This window comes from Gymnogyps californianus, chromosome 1 (genome assembly GCF_018139145.2).
Source record: "Gymnogyps californianus isolate 813 chromosome 1, ASM1813914v2, whole genome shotgun sequence".
Lineage (NCBI taxonomy): Eukaryota > Metazoa > Chordata > Aves > Accipitriformes > Cathartidae > Gymnogyps > Gymnogyps californianus.
Window position 1 is genome coordinate 199109175 of NC_059471.1, and position 18748 is coordinate 199127922.

The 18748-nt window shown below is 34.9% G+C and overlaps 1 long non-coding RNA gene across 1 annotated transcript; it reads right to left on the bottom strand.

Moving 5' to 3' along the window:
* Positions 1–940: 940 nt before the first annotated feature.
* On the bottom strand, positions 941–13670 carry LOC127012557 (uncharacterized). Its single transcript, XR_007766026.1, has 3 exons — positions 13607–13670; positions 1350–1410; positions 941–982 (listed from the first exon to the last, which is right to left on the bottom strand). It is a non-coding gene; the product is annotated as an uncharacterized LOC127012557 (long non-coding RNA).
* Between the last annotated feature and the right edge of the window lie 5078 nt (positions 13671–18748).

The following is an 18748-nucleotide window of genomic DNA, read 5'->3' on the forward strand; positions in this document are numbered from 1 at the left end:
ATGTTTAGTTATGTTTTTCTTTCCTTCTTTACTAACTCCTTACAGACTATGAGCTCAAGTAGTATATGCATACAATTTGAAGAACTGCCAGTTCATTATCTTCACTGATATCAGCCCATTATATCTAAATTTATCATTTTTAATAGCTTTAAAAATATAATTATATGGCTATTGCTAGATATGAAACTTATTAATGGTTATATTAGTGATAAATGAGTGAATTATCTCTCTCTTCTATGTATGAATAAAAGGTGTAATTTAGGCCAGTAATAAAATATTAATACATTTATATTATTGAGATGTCCATATCAATTTTTAAGTTGCAGAACAAAGCATCTCATTCTGGTAACAAGGAAAAGGAAATGCATGACATAGCCATAAATAAATATAGGTAAATTATAAGCATTTTTTAATTGAACACAAACAGAATGTTTAAAAATTTACATGTTTTTTTAACATCTCACTTTCTTTGGTCTACTTGGACAGTTCTTCAACAGATTCAGTTGTCTTCTGTATTTAGGTAGAAAGAACGATATAACTATTGATAATATGGCAACACACCATAGCAGTGTATATTGCTTTATTTACACAATCAAAATTGCTTTCTAGAAAAAAAATTGGGGGGGATTTGGGATGGTTTAATCATCTATCATTTTTCATGCATAATAGAACAGAGGGAAAACAGTTTTGTTCATGGAACATATATAGTATGAATTTAATGTGAATCTGCTATGATTCATTAGCTAAATTGTCTTTTGAATATGAACAGAAAAGTGAGCTTGGGACATTGCTGCTACAAAGATTGTTATGAGAATAAATGACCACCAAAAAAATGAACTTGATTTCAGAACTCACATATAAGCCTCCTTCAGTCCATTAACTTAGGTGATTCAAATTCAAAATGTACTCACTCTTGAAAAGTATCTCAGACTCCATTTTATTCCAAACTACAAGACTGAGAACAATTGTGGTGCCTTGAATGCTGAAAGAGAAGTAAAGAACAGACATTATTCTTTTGAGTATATATAGAGACGTCTGTCAATATAGTACATGTTCAAAGTCACTCGTGTTGCTTCACTACATGTATTATAAAAAAGTGCTCCTTGGTATGGCTTCCCTACTTTCCGTTCAATGTACATTCAGATATCTTGCTGACATGCCAGAATAATCACGAGCGCATGTGAAATATACATGGATACCAATGACGTTTGCCCACTCTGGTCTCCAGTAAAAAACCCACAAAACTCCCAAACAAACAGAAAAAGAAGTTCCAGATGTTGAACCTCTTCATAAAAAAACCAATGCTTTTACCTCCAGAAGGCTCACCTCTAATGGTGAAACTTACTTACTTTAAGGAGGAATTCCAATTTTCTCTCTCCTCTCCCAAAGCTTGCACTGCTCCTGAGCGAACTATGGGAAAAGAATTCTCAAGTGGGAAACTCTTTAAAGGAGTCTTTGCAACGAATGTTTACTACGTTGTATTATTTGAATTACAGGAACAAGATTCACTTACCAGGAAAGACGTCATTCTGTTTAGTACTGTGCCAAGAAAAAAAACACCAACAAGAAACCCCAAACCAAACGAAATAAAAAAAATTACCAAAAAATAAAAAAAACCCAAACCCCAAAAAACCAACAACCCTAGGATGAGATGGATTCTCTCTAAGCAAAAAAATAAAATAAGGAACCAAAGAGATGAAAAAGTAAGATGATTTACATGGGATTATACAACAGGTCAATAATACAGCAAGGAATAGCTGACAGAATAATATAACAAGGTATAGCTCACAGAAGCCTCACAAAGTTCAGTGGAGACAACTGAAAAATCCTGCACTTTGGTTTGAATAACCTGTCCAAAAATACAGTCTGGATGAAAAGCAACTTAACACATAAGGAACTGAAGGTCCTGGTGGACAAAAAAATTGAACGACAGTTTTTCAGTAGGTCAAAGTTGTTGTTTTCCCCAAATGAGAATTCTGGAGTAATTCCAATTTTTGGAATGTTCTTTGGATTGACAGCTGAAACACCCTGCAACATACAGATACCTTCACTTGCAGAACAGGGTCTTTTCACCGAATTATGAAGTCAGAATCTGTCTTACTCTACCATACCTCAGGGACTTTTCACTTGGCTAGTTCTCCAACACATGTAACCTACCAAATCTCATAACCTTTTTGTGTCTCTTGCCTAAGCTTTTTGTTTGTTTGTTTACTTGTTTTTCAGTAAACAGCTGCTTCTTTCTTTTGCTTTTATGGAAATTCCCATTTTTCAGGGAATAGCTTCTGAAGAGATTATGAAGAAAAAAGTATTTCTCCAGTGATAAAGACTTTTCTTTTTTTGTAAATTCTTGCTAGATAGTATCTAGTCAGGACCTAATAGAACTTGTGTACTATCTGGGTCATGAATACATACGTCAGATCGTTTTTCTTGACTCTTTAACACAGAAAAGTATGCAACAGAAACACAGAAAAAGGCATGCATGAGAAAAAGGTGGTAGAATTTCCATAATTTAGACTTTTCTTTCTCACTGGTAACAAATATCAGTGTATGACTTTAAGGGCACATTCACATACAGGGCACAAAGATTAAAATTTTAAAAAATCACCTGTCACTTGTGTTTGACCTAAACAACAAAGCATAGGTAGTCAAAATCAATTAAACTACTACTAATAATAATAATTTAAAAATCTATGTAAATAAAAAATATTCTCTTTGTAGTATATTGAAATGCAATTAGAAACAAATGAGGAAAGTCAAATACTCTTGCATATAAACTATCCATTTTTTTTAATTGGGTTTTATCTCATCCAAGAACATTTTGGAAGGCAAAAGTGGATAAGTAAGTACTGCTAAAGATCAGTAAACATGATGTATATTCTGATAAATGCAATATGAATCAGTCTACCTGACAAAGTTTGAGATGACAGTATAAGATACATGAAAGTGGAGAAAAAAGTCTGTTTTCAAAAAAAACCTCAAACAAACCTTTTAATATTTTACCAGCACAATTGTTCATGTGTTTATAGCTGAAGAATAGATGAGATTCTCAGCTTTCTTGAATAGTGTATAGCCTTTTTCATCATAGAGATGAAGGTGAGTATTACTGCAACGTAATGTATTAATATTTTCACCTATTTTGTGCTGATATAAGCAATCACAAAAGCTGACAATATGGTCTGCTGTCTTGAATACTAGAAATAGGGAAAATCTTCCATAGGTCCAATTCTCTCTGTTGCATCCAGATTTGGCAGCCAGTCCCTGATCAGGGGGTAACAGACAGGACACCTAATGCAATCTATGTAGGCTAAAGAAACATACCTTATACATGAAGGCTGGTGTTTATTGTTAGTCTTAACTAAATCACCATGGCTTATTCCTAATAATGAAACAGTTAAAAATAATATACACAGACTTGTTAGTATCTACTCTTTTTTCTGGTCTCATACTCTTTCCAACATGTTTTTACAAGAAGTCGCTAGAATCCCATTTTTTTCACTGGGAGGGAACTGTGGTGTTGGTGGGGTGTCTTCCTCTTCACTTTACAGTCTGACCCACTGGTGTCTAATATATTTTCTACTATTCACAGCATCTTCTTAATCCTTTGTTTGTCCTCAATTTTGAAGTATATTAGAATGTCCTATATATGTTATATATTACATATGTTGAAGATCTTTTCTTCCCTTTGCTCTCTCTAAAGCATCTTACAGACAGCATCCAAGGTTGCATTCCTTTAGTCTTGGACTAATCACTGATGAGTTCCTTATAACCCTGAGGACCCCCTTGTCATCTCCTGCTTCCATTTTCAAGGTCTCTATTAAAATCTTGCAGCTAAACTTTTGGGGGGCCCTGTTATAAGCCCCTGTTTTACTTGAACAGCTTCTGTGTTGTGCATTACTGATAAACTAAGGTTTTGTTACAGAATTTAGGAAGGTCTTTAATTGTTCGCTTGTGTACTGAAACACACACATGCATATACATACACAAATGGAAATAATGCTGTCATGACCATTTGTTGACAAAATCTACAAATTATGACAATATCAATAGCATGCTATCAAAATCACTTTAAAACAGCTCTCCCCTTCCTTGTCAAGACATACCTCTTCTTCTATCGGTTACTGATGATTATAAGGAGAAAAAAAAATCTGCAACTGACTCTCATAATTAATAGTTACAAAGTAACAGAGAGTAAAGGGCAGAATAAAAGAATTTTAGGCACAGGAACATCACTAAGCAAATCCATCTGGTCTTCATAGGGGTATCTGTTATGGTATTAGACAGGAAACTAAGATGGATGAGTTATGTACACTAGCTAAAAATCATGACAACAGCTTTTGCAGCTGTTGTAACAAGATACATTCAGTGGGAGAAAGTAGGTAATGATGTACTTATCAGATTTTGTCCTTGGGACTGAACTAATTCATGCTTTTAATTGACAAATTAAAAAAAAAAAAGATAAAAAAACCCCAAGAAAACAGAAAATAAGAAAAAAGGAAAGAGAAAAAAAGAAAATAAAGAAAAAAAAGAAAGTGAGCTAATGATGGGAAATTTGAATTATCATCACAGAGAAGAACTGGAATATTATGCAAGAGGAAATGAGTGGCCTTGTATATATACATAGCAGACATATGAAATGCTACAGAATAAAATATAAGGTCACATATTTAGTAAGGACAGACTAAATACACTAGTAAGGAATTTGTTTTGTTATTAAGGACAAAGAAGAATGAGAAAAACTGATGGTTTAATTTGTCATGTTTGTGAATCACCAAAGTGATAACGCCACAAAAGAGTCAAATAAAAGCTCAAGCTCAATATATGTTAGGTGAAGTATTTCCCAGATGCTGCCCAAAATGCTAGAAAGGTTCAGTTCACAGACTAAGGGGTCTACCTTTAGGTGCTGACACATAGAAGCTTCCCCCATATTTAAATGTTTAAGCTCATGTTGTAGACAATAAGCATCTAGCTAAGAGATACAGTAGAGTCCAAAGAGTAATTCAGCTCAAAATGGGCAAGATTCAGTTGTATCTACTGATATTTGAGATGCTCTAGAGGATTTGAGACTTCCACTGAAGACTGGCAAATATGAATAAGGGCTCCTGAAAGACCTAGTTCTTTCCAAAGCAGCTGAAAGCAATGCCTCATGCTCTAGCACATCACAAATGACACTAGTTGCTAATGTTTAGGTGAATGATTTGTGCTTTAATAGTTTACTTTAGGTTAAGTCAATTGTTAGCATCCAGTGATTGCATTAACTATATCTTCATTGACTACAATGGGAGCTAGATAGCTAGTTCACCTTCGTATAGACACTCATATTTACAGGTCTTACTCTGAAGTTGACACACTGTCAACTTCTGGTGACCATGATAAAAACTAATTCACTCCACAACATCCACAGAGAAGGTAATCATAAGAATGAGCAAGAGAATGAAGAGCTTCTTTCAGATAAGAAAAATCAGAAAAAAACAGCTTTGGAAAGACACTGCTATGACTTTCAGATGGTGTATGAAAAGAGGGAAATTTATTGTTTATGATGAAGAACAGCATTGGCAGAAGAACAAAGAGGTATATTTTGGTCATTAAAAAAATGTTAATTTCCTATCAAAGGAAAGTTTGCAACGATGACATGCTGGAATACTGTGAATAGGCAACTGATACAATTTTTAAATTGAGTTTGATTACATATGAAAGTATGTCTGGATACTGCAAGTTGTTGACCTAAAAAGTAATTTCCAGTCCCTTCTCCAGCGTGAGTGAACTGAAGATTTAAAACCTTTTTCCCACCTAAATGATTAGTCATAAGGTTTGTCTAACCTTCATGGAAACTGACATCAGCAAACCTGCTGAGAAGTTTATTACCGAGATCACTGGAGTCACTATGGCACTTGCATTTTGGAGGGCTTTGACAGCTTAAAATTTACCAGGAGAAAAATGGCCATATCTGTGGCAATCTTTTTACGTTGACCTGCTGTTTGAACAAAATCCTTCTGTTAGTCAAATTTGTGGGTAATTCAGTTAATAATTGGTTTTAAATTAAAAGTTTTTAAAATCGGCTTATCACTGACTGTGCTCAGATGGTAAAACCTTAATATGAAGTTAGTGCAGCTTAGACATCTATTACTGAGATCATTCTGACTGGTGTCCAACTCAATGACAGTTACTTACAGGTTAATGTTAATTCAGAATCAATCACTGAAGTAACACAAGGTCATGCATTGAATGAGTTAGTTAAAATGAACAACTAGGATGCTGCTCCTAGGCACTCAGCAACTCTTTGGATGTCCCTTCACTAGGTTAATGTTGCCATTTATTATACATTACATTCTATACTGGTTTCTCTTTTATGGCATGCTTCATTATGAAATTCATTTTCTGTCTATGATTTTAAATTAACCTTAACTATATCTGTGAAACTGTCAGCATTCAAAACAATTATCTTTTTGTTCTGTACTGAAGATAAGTTAGCAATTGTAATTGGTTGGTATTTTGACCAGCTTACCCCAATGAGATTTATCAAGCAACAATTATTGTTAGGCAAAATGGAATTTTATCAGTAATAGTGTAGTGACTGTTACGATGAATTATTCCTTTGATTCTCGTCATTTCAGCATTGTCTTTAATGAAGTAGTTCAATGTGGAAAAACAAAGAAGAATGATATTGTCTGCTTTGTAAAATTTCTAATCAAAGAACTGCTTATCAGTTATGCTTTAAGGACAATTAATCCTCAGGAAGAAGTGTATATGAAGTTATTTACGGCATAGGCCAGGACCAGGCATGGTCTTTTTATTCTGTGTTTCTGCATTGTAACAGGATCCAGCTCCATGAAGATGGCTTTTAGGTGTCAGTTCAGTACCAATGATGAGCAACAATTATAACAATATAACATTGTATACACATTCACTGAAAAAAACTGCCAGCATTATTTTCCAAATAACTGTCTGTCCTTTACCAAATGAACAGCACGAGTTTTTAAACTTTCTTTTAATAGTAGACCAGAGTTTACCTGACTCTGTATGATGATTTTTAGATGTTAACTGAAAACACTAGCCATGCTAGTTAGGCTATTAATGTACTGGAGAGTGAGTGCAGTAGATAGTAAACCATGCTCTGTCTATAAGATTTATTTGGTACTTAAAACTTAAAAACTTATTATTTATTAGCATACTCATGGGAACTTTGCTTCAGCAGTTACTTCTTTCAGAAAATTTGGGATATGCATCCATCTTATGTAAAGAGAATAGACAAAACAGTGAAATGTAAAAATTAGAAGATTCAAGTTCTGAGGTCCAAAAGTGAGAGTTAATGAAAAGAGACTAAAACCGCAGGGATAGAAAAAGCCATAGAGATAGAAAAACAATATTATCAAATTTACATTCCACTGCTTAAGTGTTTCCCTTAATTTTCTATATTTTTCTAGGTTTTTATTGGCTGCACAATGGTCAGTCTTCCTTTGCTTTTCAGTGGAGAAGCTTTCAGCCTTTTAGTTTTTCAGTTTTCTTTTGTTCTAGATTTGCATCTTCTTTATTAGTAGAGCAATTAAGCAATTTAAAAGTGAAGTATTTGCCTTTGAGGTATCTTCTTATAGACAAATAAGGAAAAAAAAAAGAAAACCTTTTAAAAGAGAAGAAAATGTTTAACACTTTGTGAAAGTTTATTTAGATAGCACTTCGGAGGATTCATCTTGCTTAATTTTGTGATCTAAATTAGGAACCTTGCATAAACTAGGCTCCTTCAACAGTTAATGGTGTCCTAATATTCTTCTGTTAATGATTTTTACTATTTAAGAGATGGAATGAATGTCTTTTTGTGTTACTTAGAGTCAGCTTTCCCACTATATAAGGCTCTGGGAAAAATATGTTTATTTAAAAGCATAGATTTGCAGTAATGAGACAACATAAAATACCAAAATTCATTACTAAGGTTATACTTAACTCTAAAGATATTGGCTGCTTTTGTGCCTAAATGAGCATTTCTTTCCATTCTTCTAGGCTAAAGAGAATTTCTATCTTGTAGCTAAAGAAAGCATTTCTAATTCCTACTGCTATTTGTTTAATATTGCTGTCACTTTCTTCTAGGAAAAGAAGAAAGGAGGGAAGGAAGCAAGGAAATGATGATCTTTTTTGTTTGTTTGTTTCTTTTTGTTACAGACTCTTATTTGTGAAGTTTGTGTATGTCATGGTTTAACCCCAGCCGGCAACGAAGCACCATGCAGCCGCTCGCTCACTCCCCCCACCCAGTGGGATGGGGGAGAGAATCGGAAAAAAACCCAAACCATAATTCATGAGTTGAGATAAAGACAGTGTAATAGGACAGAAAGGAAGGAAAAGAATGATAATAATAATAAATAATAATAAAATGACAATAATAATACTAAAAGAACTAGAATATATAAAACAAGTGATGCACAATGCAATTGCTCACCACTCACCGACCAATGCCCAGTTAGTTCCCAAGCAGTGATCTGCCCCTCCCAGCCAACTCCCCCCAGTTTATATACTGGGCATGATGTCATATGGTATGGAATATCCCTTTGGCCAGTTTGGGTCAGCTGTCCTGGCTGTGTCCCCTCCCAGCTTCTTGTGCCCCTCCAGCCTTCTTGCTGGCTGGGCATGAGAAGCTGAAAAATCCTTGACTTAGTATAAACACTACTTAGCAACAACTCAAAACATCGGTGTGTTATCAACATTATTTCCTACTCAATCCAAGCCACAGCACTAAACCAGCCACTAGGAAGAAAATTAACTCTACCCCAGCTGAAACCAGGACAGTGTACTAGATTCATAAAATACTACTATTTGTGTTATATGAAGATTAAAAACAATGCCAGAGAAGGTGGACTTGGAAATGTGGTGGGTGCTTAAACTAGCCTATACTTTCCCCTCTCTCCTTACTGTATTGAGCATTTTGCTAATTTCACATGAAAAATTTCTGGGGACTCTCTACTATCCTCTCCTGAAAGAAATGTGTTTGAATTAGCTGTTCTTCCTCTTAGTCACAGTCCAAGACACAAGGAAGTTAGATAAAAGAGGAGTAGTCTGTCTTTATATAGATTTTTTAAAAAGAAAAAAAAGAGTGAATGTGAACCCTGATCACCCCTTCTAACAAGGAGCTGAAGATCTTAAACTTATATGAGAATTCTGAATGACAGATCCTGAATTAACAAAGGTTCTAACCTATATCCTTCCCTCAGATATCTACATTCAGAGGTGAATGGGATTTGGGGTATTTTGAAACCTAACATCAGTTTTCTTTCCCCATTCACAATATAGGCTTTGTTTGTCCTTCTTGGCTACCTATCCAATCCCAAGCACTGTAAGAACACCTTGTGCCCCAGGAACGTGTATCCATTCTGGGATATAAGACATGAAAATGTATCCAATAATTTAACACGTTAAAGATTTTATCAAGGGACATGGTATTAGTTCAGTGAGTCAAAAATCTTTCTCAAGGTCATACATTAGCTCTTACTTTCCTCTTTTCCCCCAGTGTCATGCTTAAAAATGTAAATCTAGATGTAAAAATTTAAAATTAATTCTAGTGTGATGTTTGCTATTACTGTATACACTGTTTTTATGTGGAGGGAGAGTGATAAGCTTATAAACATACAATATTATTTCTATTTTGCATTTGTACTACTAGCAGCTGCTACTTATGCTGTAAAAAGGTGCCCTGATAAAGAAGATAATACTGTATATCTCAGTGGATTTTTTTGAATGAATATGTTTAGACAGAGAGACATGAATATGCATATACATTATAATTAAATCTCAAGGAAATAAGGTTTCATCTGAAAATCTTCATAAACTGAAACTCTAGGTCAAATATTATTTTAATCATTGTAAACATTTTCAGACACTGTTTTAATTACAAGTGCAGCCAGAAACAATGTCATTAACACAATTACTATCTGTGCTTTACATATCTTAACCCTAAGAAATAATGGAGAGTTATCACCAGAATTTAACAGTATTAATTACTATTGGTTAGTTTATACTGCCTAGCTTAAGGAAAAACAACAAATCCCCAAAGATAAAGTAATCCCACATCACAAAAGTCCTCTAGGAAGGTTCAGCCATAAACTTCAGTGCTTTTGGCATTCATAAATTATTTGGTTCGTTATAACAAAGACAGTTTGACATTTGCAAATGCTACAAAATTCCCATGTCTGATTGGACCAAGTACATAAGATTGCCAAGGTTTATATGTTCTTTCCAGAACAGTCTTTTAATTTGTCATGTCTAGCACCCTGGTCTAACACAGAGTATAGATACAACAGTTTTTTTCACCAAAGTATCACAGTGCTAGTCTTATGTCAGCCAAACTGCCATCGTGACTTATTCTAAAGTAACACTAGCCACTTTGCCTTGCATGTAACTGCTTGAACTAGCATGTATGCATGTTCAGGTTTTTTTAGATTACTACACCATTACTATATTTGGGGTATGTTGGTTGATTATGCCAACTATTTGACAATATTATATGTGACATTGTATGGTAATGTGAATTCTGTTTTTTATGACTTGGAAATAGAATCATAGAATCATTTAGATTGGAAAAGACCCTTAGGATCATCGAGTTCAACTGTTAACCTTACACTACCAACTCCACCACTAAACCATGTCCCTAAGCGCCATGTCTACACATCTTTTAAATACCTCCAGGGATATGCATAGCTTATATTTTAAATATACATAGCTTATCTTTATTAATGTATTTCTTCAAAACATATTTACAGATGAAAATGAAATAGACTGGAAAAACACTGAGGAAAGACACTGGGTTTCAAAAACAAAGTCCTTGATGATTTAGGAATGCTTTAACTCCTTATTACCAGAAAGTTGCACTGCTGTCATCCTTTTCCTATGTCATTTTTTTAACAAGATAATTACAGCACAGGGTGCAGAGATATGATAGTGTTGCCATTTGCAAAGCTGCAATTAAGTTGAGTTAACCTGTCTTTCTAATCCCTTCATCTCAGTTATTTTTTCTCCTCATTTCATCTCACTGGACTGAAAAGACTCACGCTGATTCCCAGCCCCAATATTATCTATTTGTCTCGATTTTATTTTTTATGAAACTTTCTAAAAAAAGTTGTGCTGTTTTTGAATAAAAAACTTGACTGAAATGAAGTTTGTCACAGAATCACAGAAAGATTTAGGTTGGAAGGTACATCTGAAGGTTGTCTAGTCCAAACTCATACTTGAAGCAGCGTTATCTTCACATTTAGATCAGGTTGCTCAGGGCCTTGTCTCATGAAATTTGGAATATCTCCAAGGATAGAGGGTACACAGACTCTCTGGGCAACCTCTTCCAGTGCTTAACCACTCTAAATGTGAAGCATAATCTAGTAATATCTGGTCTGAACTTCCCTTGCTGCAACATATGATTGTGGTTGCTTGACCCGCTGTGTGTCTGTCTCTGAAGAGTCTGGCTCCACCTTCTCTATAGCCCCATTCAGGTAGTGGAAGATGGCAGTTCGATCCCCTGTTAGCAGCCTTTTCTCCAGGCTAAACAAACTCAGTTCCCTCAGCATCACCTCATACATCATATATCCCAGATGGTCTCTCTCCATTTTTTCAACATCTCTCTTCTACTGGACAGAAACTACCCCAAGCTGGACAGAGGATCCCAGACCGCTGAACAGAGAAAAACCAATCAGTTCCTCAACCTGCTCTCCACCCTCTTGTGAATGCAGCCTAACGTGTGATCAGCCCTCATTGCACTCCTGACTCTGGTTCAGCTTGTTGCCCACCAGGATGCTCAGAGCCCTCTCGCTAAATGCAAAACAGAACAGTTCGTATATGCAAAGGCAAGAATTTATTGTTAATCTAATAAGTAAAGTCTTAACATCAAAGAATTATATTAGTACAGTTACAATGACACTAACAGTTCAAATAATATACAGTTAAAATGATAAATGCACATGCTGTCTACTATCTACCCCTTTCTCTGATGTCGTGCTCATTGGACCAGATGATCCTTGAGGTCCCTTCCAACCTGTTATGATACGATTCAATGATCCTTCCACTGCCATTCTGATGCCTAAAGGTGGGGTGTGGAGGTGGTGCCTTCACTCTGTGTACACGGGGAGGTGTTCAGGGGACTCATCAGCATCGCAAGTCCTCTGCTGGAGGTATGATGCTGATGGTTTCATTCTCTTCCCTTTAGATCTACTTTTCCATGTTTATTGACATACTTAAAGCCTTGCTCTTTCTTCACTGCTCTGCATCTAAATTTACTATGGTGTGTTTCACATATTTTGGATACTGGTTCTTCGTTCTCTGTGTTCCCCTCTCCAAACTGGTTTTACCCAGCTCCCAAGCCTTTACTCCTTTGATGGCCAATAACCGACCAGTAAATGGTGACTTGTTTACAGGGGTCCTCTATATTAACCAGTGCCAGTGTTTTCAAGGCCTTTGAGATCATCCTACACCTTTAAATCTCTATGCTACATTTTATTCCAAGGTCATACACAGTTCATTCTATACAGAATGAATGTACCTGTTGTCACGGAGTCTCTCAAAATAGATGAAATGAGATTTATTCTAATTAAAATTATTTAGCACTCCGACAAACATTAGTAAACTACAGGTTCAGATGTTGTCACAAATGACTGGTTTAGATCACTTAAAGAATCACTGTCAAAGATATTAGCAAAAGTGATTTTTAATGTGAATTTGTAAAAGTGCGACTTAACAAAGTTCAACGGCAAGGTTCACTCTATTACTTACTACATGAGAAACATACAAAGGAAAATTGAGTTAGAATCGATTTAGAATTATTTACACAGAGACTGGAGATGCAAAAGAGTAAGGGAGACCCTCCTGTTGAGTCACAAGGTTCAGAGTGGACCCCCTTGCTTTCTAAGCTCCTGATAGAGCTTAGGTGTGGCTAGGTCCAATCTTAGTCCCAGACTTGGTCAACGGTTTATGTCTAATGGAATTAATGCAAAGGTAAGGAAAACCTCCCATTGAGTCATGAGGTTCAGAATGGACTCCCCTGCTTTCTAAACTCCATCTCAGAGAGGAATCTAGGTGTGGCTGGATCCAAACTTAGTCTCAGCCTTGGACAACAGTTAATGCCTGATAAATGGAATATAGAGGGTAAGGAAAATCTGCTGTTAAGTCATTATGTCAATTTATCAGGGAATTAGTGATTATGGATCCTAAGCAACTTTAAGGTAGCAGCAATTTAAAATTTATTAACACTATTACTATTTATGGGATCACAAGATGATTGACTTTGGTCAGTGTATTTCCATTCTGGCCATCATTCTTTTTTGTCAGGTAATTCTGGCGCCCTCCAAGGCAGGCCATGATCAAAGCAGGAGGAGTGTCAGGTGCAGTTCCAGGCAACAGGAGTCTCAGACACAGTTAGGGAGTACATAATCATCCTAACTCACTGTACCGTAGCCAGGACAAGAAAGTACCAGGCTGTCCCAGCTCACTGCACAAGAATGCAATGGTGGCTGGTCCTGACATTGCAATGTGGCCCAGGGAGGGGGCTGCACCACCACAGATGTCTGTCAAACATAACTAATACTACACAGTAGACTTAAGCTTAAGTTATAGGGAAGATGACCCGAAATGCACACTCACTCACCCAGTAAGGCAGGGACTCTCAACCTCAAGGAGTTTCCTTAGGTGGCATCCCAACCTAAGGGGAGAGTTCCCAGCTGCAGACCCACTGCTCCAAGGAGAACCAATTCAATTTGCCCTCCAGCAGGACTCCATTTATACCCTGGTCAAATCTGCTCTGTGGTCATATATGGTCACTGGTCTAGAAACTTCTCTTGACCGAGGCGTTTCATTGGCTGAGGGCCTTGTCTGTCGACCAAAGGGCCTTGCCTTTCCTATCCCTTGACCAAGGTGTGTAGGTAACCACAGTCACCACGTGGCTGGCCCACTCGACCCCCAAACTGCAGCTTCTAGTTTTAACTCTTTCCTTTCAGCAGTCAAGAAGTTTCGGTCTTTATCAGGGCATGTACACCTGCCACACCTGTATACATATCTATGTATACATGCATATATACGCATGCCTAAATAACAATAGCGATAACAAGTAGTTTTTCAGGGTAGAATGAACTGTCTTTGACCCTAGATAAATAAATACACATATATACATATATATGTATGTATACATATCCCAATATTATATCAGTTATACCAAGCCAAGCAAAAATTAAAATGAAGTAAGCAATAGTCACTTGGCCATTTGATGATTGCTATTACAAGCTACAAAAATCTCCAAGCAGCACAAATCCAGAGTAAACCTGGGGTCCTGGGGCCTGCCACAAGCAATGCGAACATCTTACTTTCTGGGGCTACAAGGGCACAAAAACCTACCTGTAATCTTTACTTTTCATAAAGAAACAATTGATTTTTTTGCAATTTCTGGACACCTAAATATTATTATCTTCTCTTTATTTAATATGGTATCAAGTACCCTGGTTGGAACATACCCAGATTCATAATCACAAACATTTAGGCCATATCTTTGGTAGGCTGTTGTCTCAGTGACACGTGAGGAGTCACTGGGAAGAAATCTGGCTGGGTTTCCAATTTCCTTTTCTTCTAAAGAAAAAAAGTAGTCTGCATAGTTTTTTTCAAAATCTACTTTTTGCTGTCTTATTGTCAAATATAAATGACTGTGCACCATAAAGGCATATAGACATTTGTTTCGAAAGCTGAACTTCAACAGGTTAGTAGAATCAGCTCTGTTGGACAGTTTATCTACAGAGTTTCCCATAATGTCTGATAAATGAAAAATGTGATATAAAGTTTTAAAACTTACAAATGTAGATGGACTTCAGATACAAAGCTAGAAATTTGTGCTACTGAAATGTCTCTTAGACCCAGCTGAACTACTAAAGCACAACAAGTTTCAAGCTGTGGTATCATGCTGCTGTTGTTACTTTGTTCACTTTTATAGTTAGAGGACATCAAAGCTGTAATTGAGAAAACACCTCATCCTCATTTTAATGAGGAAGTCATCAAATTGGGTAAACTGAGTGTGGATATCAGATGCGTGCACACACACAGAGACTAGAAAATTATTTTGCTTAATTTACTGTTTACATATCTTTAATTAAAATGCTATCTTTGCAAGACAAATGCTGAACATAATCCTGGGATTATGTGCTACTGATTCTTAGACTTGTTTCTTAATCCATTTCCTTTATTTACTAAAGAGAAAAGTTGATCTATTACTTTGTGACCTAGTAGTCATTTATTTCAGTAAGATATTTTTGCTTCTCTAGAATCATAAAAAACAAAAACCCCTTCTTTTTTGTTTGAAAGAAGGATAAAAGGTGGATGTAATATATTTTGCCAGATAATAAGCCTTATGATACTTTCTTATTTGACGTTTCCATAAGCAAATATCTAAAATACAGTCTAGAAGATACTGTAGAAGGAGACGTGAAACTAACTGAGAAACCTCTATTCAGAGTGTAAGCAGCAGTTATAGGATATGTCAGATGGATTTCTACAGGGATCAGTTTTGGGCCAGGTAAATTCAGTATTTAAATTAGTATTGTGGAAGAAAGGATAATATTAAACATGGAAAAGTTATAAGAACTTTAGAAGACATGACTGGAGATTATCATCATACTGAAAATTTAAGAAATGTCTGAAATAAATAGGATGCAAATTAATAATTGCTACTGCAAAATATCCAGAGAACAAGAATCTAGGTTAAAAAAAAAAAAATCTTATTTATCAACATAAAAGGTCCCAGCTGGGCCATTTTTCTGGATAATTTTACATTAAAAAAAGTTTTTTAAATTGAGCAGTTGTTGGAGTAAATCCCAAATAAATGAAATAATAATGATTTACAAGTCTAAAACACTTGAGAAAGTGTATGAGAAAGAATTAAGGACCTATATTAGTTTAGTCCAAAGAAGACTACAGTAATATGTGACAGAAGTCTTTGTGTATGTTAAAAGGAGAAAAAAACAAACAAAACAAACAAAACAGTTTGCTAGATCTACTGGGAATAAAATAAGAAACAGTGTGCTTTTGTCCAGTAAAATGGTTCTATGTCACTAACTTTTTTTGTTTTAAACAAATTTGTCTGTGAAGGTTTAATGATTTGAAGAAATGTTATTTATAAATGTAACAGCTGAAAACATTTTCCTCTTATCCTACTTTTCATCAGAAAGATTTGCTTGAGCAATATATCAGTATTTCATTTTCCATAACTAAAACATACTTTTGGATATCTTCCGGCTATTACCTCCTAACAAGCTGCAACTATGTTCCACATAAAAAAGCAATACAGATTTTAAAGATTTCTAGGTGTGAATTACAGGATTTTTCTTTTCTGCCTTTAAAAATAGAGACATTCAGAGACTCTTTTCAATAAAATGTTATACATTTTTGAAGTTTTTTCTTTCCTTTTTTTCTTTAATAATACTGCAGCATAAATTACACAGATTTCATGACTTGATGGTTTTCTATAACAATGAAAATTTTTGAGTAAAATTTGCAAATCCCGGGGTATGTCTTTACTGATATATTGACTGTGTATTCATTCCATTCACAGAATGATCAGTTGCATATGACAAAAAAAAATTTGTGGACCTACATTTCTGTTTGTATGCGTAATAGTTGGTCTGCATTTCCTAGCTTATGACAGCACACATTGTACATGGTTAGGAAAATTTAGCTTGTAATGGCAACGCTAGCTGCATCTGGGCTAGCTTAATACAAGATTAAAATTTAAATCTGTTCAATAAAATTCACACTCTGTGTTAAAGGTGAAAATTACTTGAATTCCAACCAACTTTTAAAGTTACATCAAAGAACTCAGTAAGGAGATATTTTCTCAAATATAAACACTAAATAACAAAGTGCACAAAGGTATTGACCCTTGAGTTTTAAAATCTCCAGATATAATACAATCATGACTAAATTATGTTTTTATAACAAAGGACTGACCTTTTCTAGAAAAACTGAAGTTAGAACACATATTAGTAAAAAGCAGTATCTCTCTTCAAGTTAAGAAGTATTTTGATTTCAGTAGACTTAACAGTTGTATAATAAATATTTCAAAAGAAAAAGTTTAATGTTAGTGTTTTTAAACATTCATATAAAAATAATTTTTGAATGCAACGGCATCAGTTTTTTTGTTACTATAACTAATACTTATATAACTAAAATCTTTTATTTTCCATCTTTAAAAACAAACCTCATCTCATTAAAATGTCACTTCCTACTGAATTAACACAGTGCTTTTTTCTTTTTAATTTACATTAAATTCAACAGATGTTATTGAGTTGATTCCATTTTTTATATAAGATGATAACAATACAATTAGGATTTTTTTCAAAACTGTAATTGTAAAATTGACCTTATTAAAATTCCACTTCCTCCATAATTAAAAAAAAACTAATTACTTGTAGTAATTGGACCAGAAATGACATTTTCAGTTCATTAATATTCAACAAATTGTTTTTGAAGATGTTCTTGCATGGTTAGTAGTCAGTCTTCAGCATTTCTGTTCATTTCTTATTTAAAAGTCATCTGGAATAATAGTTTGCATTTTAATAAGACAAGTCTTTATGAATTGACTTTATTTATAAGGTTTTTAATTGCTAATTAATGTGTGAAAATATCTGTCTCCTGTAATATTTGTAACACATGAAGTGAAAGGTGAATGTAGTAGAACAACAATTCGCACATGCTGCATCACTCTAAATAAGCATGAAAGATACAATATTTCCCATCTATGAATTTTCATTATTCTTTCTAGAAATGTCAAAACCAGGTTTAATATGTCACGGTACTGTGCACCTGAATAAAGAAGTCAATTTATCTCACATCACAAAGTAGAGGCAAATCAAAATAATGATGTATGAACGATTTTATTAAACAGCAAAATACAACTGAGATCATTTCAAGGTGTATACTGTTTATATTATTTGATATAATCACATTGGAATTGATATCTTATATGCACTCTAATTCTCTTTATAGATCTTTGAATATATGTGTCTATATTTATAACCTTGAAGTGTAATTCCTCTGATGTCTCTGGAATAGTCAGAGCTATGAAGAGATTTCCCTTCTGATGAGCCTGAACCATGAGTTGGAGTGATCACTTTTAAGCGTAAGCGTAAGTGTCAAATTGTCAATAAAAACTGTCAGATGAAGTCAAATGTGAAGTCATTTTGAGTGACATGTCTGCATCAGAAGTTGAACTGAAATGACTGTGCACTTTCCTATTGTCAGGCAAAGAATCTTCATGTGATTTTGGGGGTTTATATTTCCATAAGGGATATAAATTTTGGATAACTCTGCTTCTGTTTCTTACACCTCAATATCTTCAGATATTTAACCTGCATGTATCAGCAGTGGAAATTCAGCTGCCTGGGAAACTGTAGCTCTTTCGGGAATTTTGGGAGCTTCCAAAGCTAGGTTGCATCTGAGAGAGAATTTTGAGGATGACAATATGGCACTGAAGGCCATTTTTTTAATGTATCCTTCAGAATCACCTCCAAACTTTTTGTTTTCATGTCCTCTTCTTTCCCAGGGAGCCTTTACTCTTAGAATGTTTCTGTCAGGCCTTTTCAATTCCCCTTAATGCTTTTCCAGACAAAAAGTAGACAAACTTGGTAGATAAACAAAATATCTTTTGATCTGGAGGAACCAATGTTGTATAAAACCTACTACTTCAATTAAAACATCACCAACAGTTAGCTGAATTTCTTAAATAGTCATTTCTAGTTTAGCCTGCAGTCTC